This window comes from Antechinus flavipes, chromosome 2 (assembly GCF_016432865.1).
Source record: "Antechinus flavipes isolate AdamAnt ecotype Samford, QLD, Australia chromosome 2, AdamAnt_v2, whole genome shotgun sequence".
NCBI classification, from domain to species: domain Eukaryota; kingdom Metazoa; phylum Chordata; class Mammalia; order Dasyuromorphia; family Dasyuridae; genus Antechinus; species Antechinus flavipes.
In genome coordinates, this window is record NC_067399.1 from 157,372,812 (window position 1) to 157,382,796 (window position 9,985).

A 9,985-nucleotide genomic window follows, 5' to 3' on the forward strand; every position below is an offset into this window, starting at 1 on the left:
CCTCCCTTAGGTGTGCCTCCAGAAGGAGGAGTCAACCTTTGGGAGATCATATAAAAAGAGGCTCTTAGCTTCGGGTTAGAGAGTTTACTTCGGAACATTGCCAGGGGTCAGAGAGGAGCACTCTTGGAGGAAGCCCACAGGCCTTCTCTCTGAGGCAAGAGAGATTCATTGCATCTTCCACCTTGGTGCTGGTTGGAGGCTGAAGGACAAACCTTTGGATTTGGAGACATTCTGAGGGAGCTCTTGGAACTAAGCAGAGAGATAGGCCTCTAAGAAAAATTAACGGGTTATTTTGGAGGAAGCAATAAAAGATCTGAACTTTTAGCACCTGGCTGCATTTGGGTAATTATTACTTTTAACTGAAACTAAGGCTGCCTCCAGTAAATCTCCCCAAGAAACCTGTTCGCTCCCAGAGAAAACCATTATATTTTAAAGAAGAAAAACACCACAGAGAGACACCATGTGGCATTGGGGAGAGGTAAGGGGAAAGATGTCATGGACAGAGTGCTGTGGAGTTCTGACCCAAAGGAATGCAACAAAGATGGTGCGGTCCATAAGTAGATTTATAAGAAAAATTTACCATCAAGAACATGACTGGGATTTCTGACAGAATATTGCTGGGCTGCTCAGGACCTCCAAACCTTAGCAGAGGTTTGACATAAATTGGATTTCTGACTGTATGATCTCCATAGAAGGGGGGGGGTCACAGAACTAAACTGATCTTTACTAGAACCTCTTCCTTGCCTGCACCAGGGAATAATCCCATCAATGCTCTGATTTCTTTCTGCCAGCCACATCCAACTATTAAGAACCTGAGCAGTAGTACTGGTCTGGGGACCAAGAGCAGAAGTATAGATATTTACAGCAGCAGATAATGGAGAAGATAGCAGGAACCATGTCAACCCCATGGGTATTGACAAGTGTGGTGAAAAAAAGTAGGTCCACTATTGCTTATATTGCTGACTATACAACAACCAGGGATTATTGTATAATTCCAACCCATGAATGGTTTAGAGGACCAAGGGGTGATATTGTTGGAATATCTGATTCCTGGCCACCAAGGAAAAATGAAGGTACCTTCCTATCTTTCAAGTTATCTTCAAATGGGATAAAGATTCTCAGAGGATTCTCATGGGGGAAATATTTTGTATTTCCTCCCATGGAGCTCAAAAGACCTATCTTGTGGGCCAAGAAACATGGAGAGAACGATGGTACAGTGACTATGCAGGTAGTGTCATCTGTTCTGTAACCAAAATGGTCCTAGTGCTGCTTCTATTTAGGGTCACCTTTTTACCTTGAGAGACCCAAAATGCAGCCAGCTGGTAAAAATACAAATGTTTATTTCTCCTTCCAAGTCTTGTTTCTTTCCTTGGGCCCGGATAGCTAGATTCTTAGAGGCCTATCTTTCTGCTCGGTTCTGAGAACTCCTGCAGCTTTGTCCTTTGCCTCTGCTCCCTTCAGCCTCCAGCCAGCACAAAGATGAATCTGTCTCTCTTGCCTTCTGACGTAATTCTCTCCTGGCTCTAGCTCAACTCCGACTCATGGCTTCTTGTGACTTGATGCTCCCCTCTCCATGTAATTTGGCTGAATTCTCCCCAATGGGCCTCTGCTTTCTTCTTATATACCAGAGAGAAGGATTATGGGTTTCTCCCATAGTGTTCTCTGGCCCCAAGAGCTTCAAGGGAGATGTGAATTCACAAAGTTACAAAGTTTACCTTGTGAATCTCCCACACTTGTGAATTCCAATGAGTAAAGGTATAAACACAAGCATTGTATTAATTAGTTCTACTTAGTACCTTGTTTCAGGTTCTGGCCCAAAACATCAACTCTAATGAGTTAGCAGTTTGTAAAGATTCCAACAATAAAGTGCCACCTGTCTGAAAGTAATAGTCTTTTTTTTTTTTAATAAATCAAGGAATTATATGGAAATTTATCAAATTATCTTTATTATTTTTCTGAATACCAAGTTTTTGGTAATTTCAGCCTTTTACATAGAAGTTAATATACTTTATTGAGTAGGCTAATATTTAAAGTAAATGCTGAGAGATGACAAGCTACATAAATGGCACCTGATTTCCAGACTTTTCAGTTTTCTCAGGTTAGATCTTATCTAATATTGGACTAGATCAAGGCTTCTCACCTCTTTTATATCATAGGCCCCTTTGAAAGTCTGTGAAGACTAAGGACCCTTTTTCAGAATGTTGTTTTTAAATGATTGAAAGAAATGCTAAATTTCATTTATAGATTAGTAAAAATAAAGATATAATTTCCACATCTAAGCTTATGGACATCCTGAAGTTGATCCATGTCCATGGTCCCCATATTAAAAACCCCTGGCTAAACCAATAGACCAGTTCAGGTCTAGTGCTGTTCTATATGGTCCTAGCTCCCTCGAGATTGTAATTAAGATGAGAATCAGACTAGGTGGAAAAGTTCTGAAAACATAAACACATCCTTCTTGCTTATTAATTTATTACAAACTTGGGGCACGCTATTTCTTTTTTTTTAATTGTATTAACTGATAAGATTATGCCAGGAAGCTAGAAGGTACCCAAAAAGACACAAAGAAGCAATCTTGTCTAATCTTTATAGAATTTTAAGCCATGGAAGAAATGACAGAGTTCATTCAATCATAGAATCTTAGATGAAAGGCCCACAGATTTCAACTAGTTTAACCTATATCTATCTCCTCACATCAAGGATGAGAAAACTGAACCACTATTAGAATTAGAATATCTTCCACAAAGTCTTTTTCTGATTTATCATTATGGAATAGAGATGATTGTGGGTTTTCCAAGGCTATGCTAATGGAGTACAGACACTGGCAGATTCTACCATGCTGGGAAGGCTCTGAGTATGGTCTGGGCAACAGGGTATATCTAATTTGTAAAGTCCAGCCTTGCCTTTACTTGTAAAGAGCAGAGCTCATCCCCTTGCCTGATCACTAGCTGATGAATCATTCAGTCATAAGACCCCATAAACAGTAACTATCATTGCTGCACCTGTAACTACAGAAAACCCAGGGAGGAGTCCATTCTTAGTTCTAAGTGTCATTTTAAGTTCAGTTTGAAATAATTATCCTGTACATTTATTTTTCCAATTAAATGTACTTTGCTTTATGGTAAACATTAAGGGAGACAGAAGGTATACATAAAATTATATATAGTCTAGAAAAGGATGAAACAGCCACACGTAACTCTGATATACAATGATGCATTAGAGGACAAAAGTGGCATTACAAGAAAGAATGGCACATGAGGTCTGATGAGGGAGAATCATGGTGTATTCTTCCCAGGAAATTTGTTCCTTTGCTTGGTGATGAATTCTGGAGACAGCAATAAAATTGTACTTCCTAGATTGGTAAATAAGGAGTCCGGAACTGGTAACCTCTCTCTCCTTCTGGGACTGATGTGTATTTTCATGCAGATTTATTGCAGTTCGTGGAAAACAGCATAAAAGAGAACATGTCTCTTAAATTAATTTTGAAATATGTAATAAACCTGGAACTAAAAGTCTAGATTAAATCCTACAACAACAACAAAAAAAATTGGAGGCCATTTATTTCCCATGACTCTTTACCCGATCAGATGTAGCTAATTATATTTTTAGTTCCAAAAGCAAATCTCAGCTCTGAACTGACAGTCTTCTTAGAATGTAGTCTCATAAGAAGTATTCAATATAACTTACGTATTATATCTTGGATTCTCTTACAATTTCATTTCCTAGAGTTGATAGCCTTGTAATTCTGGTTATGCTTCTTCTGTGATGTTTGTCACATGTTTATTTCGTGAGAAGCATTGTTTGGGTGGGGAACAGAAGGAGTGGAGGAAAGACTGTTCGTATTACCTTGAGTATCTGGAAAGGGTTGGAACTGTCCTCTTTTTGCTTTCCTCTGAAGAGAGAAAAAAATCCTACTTGTCAGATATACAAATAGAGCTTGAAAGAAATTATACTATGCAAAAAAGAAATCGGGTGTAAGAAATTGAGAATATTTTCCCACTCATTGTTTTGGCCTTTTTAGTATATGATTCAGATTCTAGACCCTCAAGTTCAAAATCCTTCCTAAAACTGCTCCAGATTCTTTTACCTTCTGGCAGGGTCCAAACCTTGTGAATTCCATTCTAGTGCTTTTTATATAACAATGTAAATCTAAACCTCTAAAGAAAATTTACAAACATGGTTCTCTATTTTTCCCAGCACAACTTTTTGTATACTCCATCTCATCCCAGTGCTAAACTTAAATTCTAATATTAGTATCTCTTTCTGAGACTTGGCACTGGAGCAGAATTCCTGAATGCTATGAATATATATATATATGTATATATATATATATACATATATATATATATATATATATATATATATATATATACATATATATATATTTGGTACTGTTATAGGAGAAACTGGGTAGGAGGTAACTTTCCTTTCTAAAAAAAAAAAGAGAGAGAGAGAGATGTTGACATTTTACATTATCTTTACTTCTAAATACATTTCTTCTGGCCTCACCTACAAGTAAGCCAGATCTTATAAGAGAAAATAGAAAAGAAAAGGGAAAATAGAAAGTAATGCATGATCTCACATCAACTTAGTCTGAGAGTATAAACAATGTTCCATACCCCTAGCTCCCACCTCTCTAATTCAAGAAGGGAAGTATCTTCTCTCTCTCTCTCTCTCTCTCTCTCTCTCTCTCTCTCTCTCTCTCTCTCTCTCTCTTTTGAAAGTGTCTTCAGAATTTGTATAAGTCCAAGATTAATTTTTACATCTTTCCTGAGTATAGTGCTGATGTAGCAATAGAAGAACCCACGAACCCTACTGCCATACCAGCACATCCCAACTAACCTCATTAACTGGTTCAGGAAACAGGTCGATTCATTGCAAAAGGGAATGATGTTACAAACGGAAAACTCTGCTGATGGTAAGCATAGCAAGGTTTTGTAACTTTACAGAGTGGGGTGATTATTAGATTGTAATTAGAATTAGAATATTGTGAAATGATGCTAATCAGAACAACATTATTGGATCATGTGATTTCCTGTAGAAGTGAAATAAATGAATGGAAAAAGTATATAAGTGCTTGTTATGTGCAAAGCACTAGCTATACAAATAGAAAAGTCAAACAGTCTCTTCTCTCAAAGAGCTCCCATTTTAATAGGAGAGACAGCACATCAGAGTTGGAAGAGTGATTACTACTGGTCAAGGTGGAAATTTGACTGATATGGCTTGTGTGACTTCCTATTTATCTCGTGCCTTATTGTGTCATCCAGGCAGGCTTACCTATGCTGTATGTGGAATTCAAAGATCATCCAATCAATTATTTTACTTTATAAAGACATTGTACTAAACTTGGAATCTGGAGACCTGGCTTCAAATCCCATCTCAGACTCTTATGTAGATGTGTGATCAGACATTATAAATAAAGCTTTACCTCTTCTAGCTTTAATTTCTACCTCTCCAAAATAAGAGTAATAATAAATTTAAAAAAAAACTTGGGCTTCCCAATGTCTATATTATAAAATCATAATTAAGATCTAGAGCTAAAAAGTACTTCAGAGATAATCTGGTACAATCTCCACACAAAACAAATGAGGAAAAACCCAAATTGGCAAAGTGATTTGTTCAAGGTCACATTATTTCAATTCCTCTTAATTCTCATGCTTTCTATTGATTTTTCAGTCATGTTTGACTGTAACTCCAGTTTTGGTTTTTTTCTTGACAAAGACACTGGAGTGGTTTGCCATTTCCTTCTCTAGCTCATTTTACAGATAAGGAGAGCAAAACAAAAAAGATTAAATGCCTTGTCAAGGGTATCAGAGGTCAAATTTGAACTAAGGAAGATGAGCTTTCCTGATTCCAAGTCCAGTGCTCTATTCACTATGCCACCTCATTGCCCATTTTCTATTAATTATTTTCTATTTATGCTGCACAAAGTTGTTTGTTTGCATGTTCTCTCACCCATTATATTATAAGGTCTTTGAGGTCAGGGACTGTGTTTCACTAGTTTTTGAATCCTCAGAATTTAGCACAGTACTTGACACATAATAAATGTTTATTTATCTATTAGTGATTGATCTACATGACTATTAAGTGTCAAGACTGTTGGGATTGGGGGAGGGGTAGGATTGGGGGAAGAGCTATGTAGCCTAAAAGCTCTATTGTCATCCCATGTTGGGATATAACTGCCAAAGTAAGTTTTCCACCTGCTAGAGGACCAGTAGCAATGCCTTGATCACTCCTTGAGGGCAGGGATTGTTCCTGCTAAAAGCTAAAAAAGCTTTACATTTCCCCAAGGCCTATAGCACTTGGCACACACAAGAGTTTAGCAAATGTTGGTAATATTGTTTTGTACTTTTGCCAGTCTACAGTAGGGAGGAAAGGTAATCCAAATTAAACACTCAGACTTTGATTTGAGAGGCAAATATTTGTATTAGGTTTCTCTATGGCCAAACCGGTTCATCCATGTCTAATTATAATTCATATATTCAGGAGAATGTGGATTTTTTTGTAGTAGAACCTGTTTTCTGTAGCCCAAAAGTTGGCAAAGAACATTGATAATTTGTATTTGTTCTTTCTTTCATCTTCCTCATTCCCTACTTATCCATCTTTTTTTAAAAAAAAAGTTTCTATAATTTAATATTAATATATATTTCTTTCCTTAAAATGTAGTTTTACTAGAAGTAGTTTTCAAAAGAATTTTTTAAATGTTTAAGTTATGAGATTAAGAGTTAGAAGGGACCTTATAGGTCTTTTAATCCACGTTCCTCATTTTGTAGACAGAAAAAGGATAGAGTGCCAGGCTTACATCAAAAAAGATTCCTCTTACTGAGTTCAAATCTGGGCTCAGATTTACTAGCTGTGTGACACTAGGTAAGTTACTTGACTTATGTTTGCCTCAGTTTTTTCATCTATAAAATGAGATGGAGAAGGAAATAGCAAAACCACCCCAGTATCTTTGCAGGAAAACCCTAAATGAGGTCACAAAGAATTGACATGACTGAAATGACTGAACAACACAACATTAAAGAAGGCCTAGAACAGTCAAAAGATGTTTCAAGATCATATTGAAAAATAAATATGAAGGGCAATTAGATGGTGCAATGGATAGAGCTGTGGCCCTGGAATCAGGAGGACCTGAATTCAAATCCAGCCTCAGACAATTGACAATTACTTAGCTGTGTGTTCCTGGGTAAGGCACTTAACCCCAACTTCCTTGCAAAAAAAAAGATGAAGAAGAAGAAAGAAAAGATGCACAGACCCAAAATTTAAGCTATTTCTCTTATCATTTAGTGCTTTTCTTTTAGATCACACTTTCCCCATGCCAGACTTCTTGTCAAGAAGATCAACTTCTATGTTCTATGAATATCTGTAGTAAATCAGTCTTGTGAGAAAAGAAACCAAACAGCCAAAATACCTATTTGATTTTTCTTAACTTTCACTCAGATTACAAGAAATAGAGAAAAAGTTGTTGATAGTGAATTTGCCTGTTAGAACCATCTCTTTAAATGTTTAGATCTCTAAGACTCTACCCTTTTCTCTCAGGCATATAATCTTCATAGATGAAACTTTTACAGGGTTTATGTGCTGTGTGAGTACAGATGATGCCTTCCAAGATTGTTTTATATGTGTGTACATATAAATATAAACATGTCAAGATATTAGGAGTCACTCTGTTTTCCAGAATTAAGACCCAAAAAGAAAGCTGTGTTCTAAGCTTGTCAGAACAACAATCTTTCACATTCATTCTCTAGATGATCTTAGCTACGGCAAAATCCCAGAGTTGTTTCATAGAATTATTGTATTGCTTTGACTAGTACCAGATGTTCTCTGGGCTCAGATAAGCATTGGACAAGTATTTCTGTTCCAGTCATGAAGCTTTGTTATGAATCAAATTTGTCTCATTGTTGCTGTTACTCTTCATTGGCAGGGCTGCGATTCACTGAACAACCATTGGTATTAGAATTGAAATCTTCCCATACTTTCTCTGGTTCCTCCACTGGGGAAGGGCCCTGGCAAATGTGTTGCTTGTAAGTTATTTTCTTCACTTTGAAATTAGACTTTGATTTCTGATTCTCCCATGTCTAGCCTGCTCAGTTCAACTCCAGTCATCCACAGGTTAGAAGATGGTTCTAAATAATACTTCAGAGTTGCAGTTTGACATACCCTTTCTGATGTTGTCTTTTTATTAGTGAGGATGGTTTGACAATATTTGGTAGTTATTACAGTTTGTAACCCTATCAAGTGGCTCTATTTTGCTTTCCTGTGACTGTGTTAACATTTGACTGTTATTTTACTTTAAAGCCTAATTCAGTAACTATGCACCTGTAATCAAGCTTTTGGGCTTACAGAATCATTTGTTGTATAAAGGAAAATTTTTAAATTTTCAAAATGCTGTTGCAAAAATTATGTTACATCTAATTTCAATTTTTTTGGTCACAAATGGTGTTATAATGAATGCTTAATTAGTCAGTTCAAAGAGACTAAACAAAGAGAATATTTTAACAGTGCAGAATTCACCATCATGTCATTGCCTTGATTCTAAATGTCTCTGTCCTAAGATGTAAAAGAGTCAGTGGGTTTTAACTGTTTACAAATATTGTAATTGTAAAATGTGCAGGTTGGTTGTGTTTGAATTATGAAATTTGTTCAGATATTAATAAATTGTGACATTCTGACTGCTCAAAAATATTATCTGGTTGATAATACATATATGTTTTATATTGTTGGGGATATATAGAAATTCTCTACACAACTCTAAGAAGATAAGTTGTAGACGCATTGCATATTTGCATACATAGGGTTTCTACATTGGTATTTCTCTTGGCTGGTAATATCAGAACCCCCTCCCCTACCCCAAAAAAGAAAATCCATAGAATGTCAAAGTTAGAAGGAACTTCAGACCTAATCATTCTTTTTATATTTTGCACAGTTCATTTTTGAGGGGAGGAAGAAGAGTGTCTGGAGCACTGAATCCAACAGGGTAAGTCACCGTCAATGTGGAAATTCTATCAATGCAGTTATTTAACTTGTTTGCAACTTACTCTATTAAAGAATTGCCTAAGAAAATGAGTCATTAATAATGATGATGATAATGAACAGCCAATATTTTTATAGCATTTACTATGTGTCAGTCACTGTGTTAAGCTCTTTACAATTATTATCTCATTTGATACTCAAAAGAATCTTGGGAGAGGTTTTTCTATAATTATTCTTAGTTTACAAATGAAGAAAATGAAACAAAACAAAGTTAACTGGACTTGCCAAGGATCACACAGCTACTAAGTGTGCAAGACCTGATTTAAACTCAGTTCTTCCTAATTCCAGGCCTCTATCCATCGTACCACCCAGTTGCCTATTAAGTGACTTGCAGTTGATATGTGTGAGGAGCATAACAAATCCAGATCTTCTTGAATCCAACATCGGCACTACCCAATGCCTGCTACCACAGGCAAAATTTTACATAAAAGTAAGTGAATAATAATTACTCTACCTGAGCTAGGAATTAAAGACAATTGCTTTATGAATTTTTGTTAAAAGCCTGGGACTGAAATAAGAATACTTGACCTTTGTAGAGGGATTTAGGATTTGCATTGTGCTTTACAGACCTTATCTCCTTTGAACTCTTCAGCAACCCTAGGAAATAGCTTTATTTTTCCCATTTCATTGATGGGGAGAATGAAGCTCCATGCTAATGAAGTGATATATGAAGCCAGGTCTTCTTTATTCCAAGTCCAGGACTCAAAAAGTTAAAAAATACTTGTCTTTGTTTAACCATATGATAGATATTGTATGAGACACAAACAGAGTCCCAGCCTCGGAGAGTTTATAAATTGAGTCAAGGACATGAAACTGTAGTATATGACATTATAACAATAACAGTAACAATAGTGATAACAATAATAATAAATAACTGGTATTTATGTAGTTCCTATCATGTGCCAGGCACTGTGCTAAGTATTTTGCAAATATTATCTTATTTGAACTCAAT

The 9,985-nt window shown here is 36.2% G+C and overlaps 1 long non-coding RNA gene across 1 annotated transcript; it reads left to right on the top strand.

The window, feature by feature from the left end:
* The first annotated feature begins 7,926 nt into the window (after positions 1-7,926).
* LOC127552417 (uncharacterized) lies at positions 7,927-9,457 on the top strand. The gene is made up of 3 exons (XR_007951371.1): positions 7,927-8,024; positions 8,927-8,977; positions 9,322-9,457. It is a non-coding gene; the product is annotated as an uncharacterized LOC127552417 (long non-coding RNA).
* The last annotated feature ends 528 nt before the right edge of the window (positions 9,458-9,985 follow it).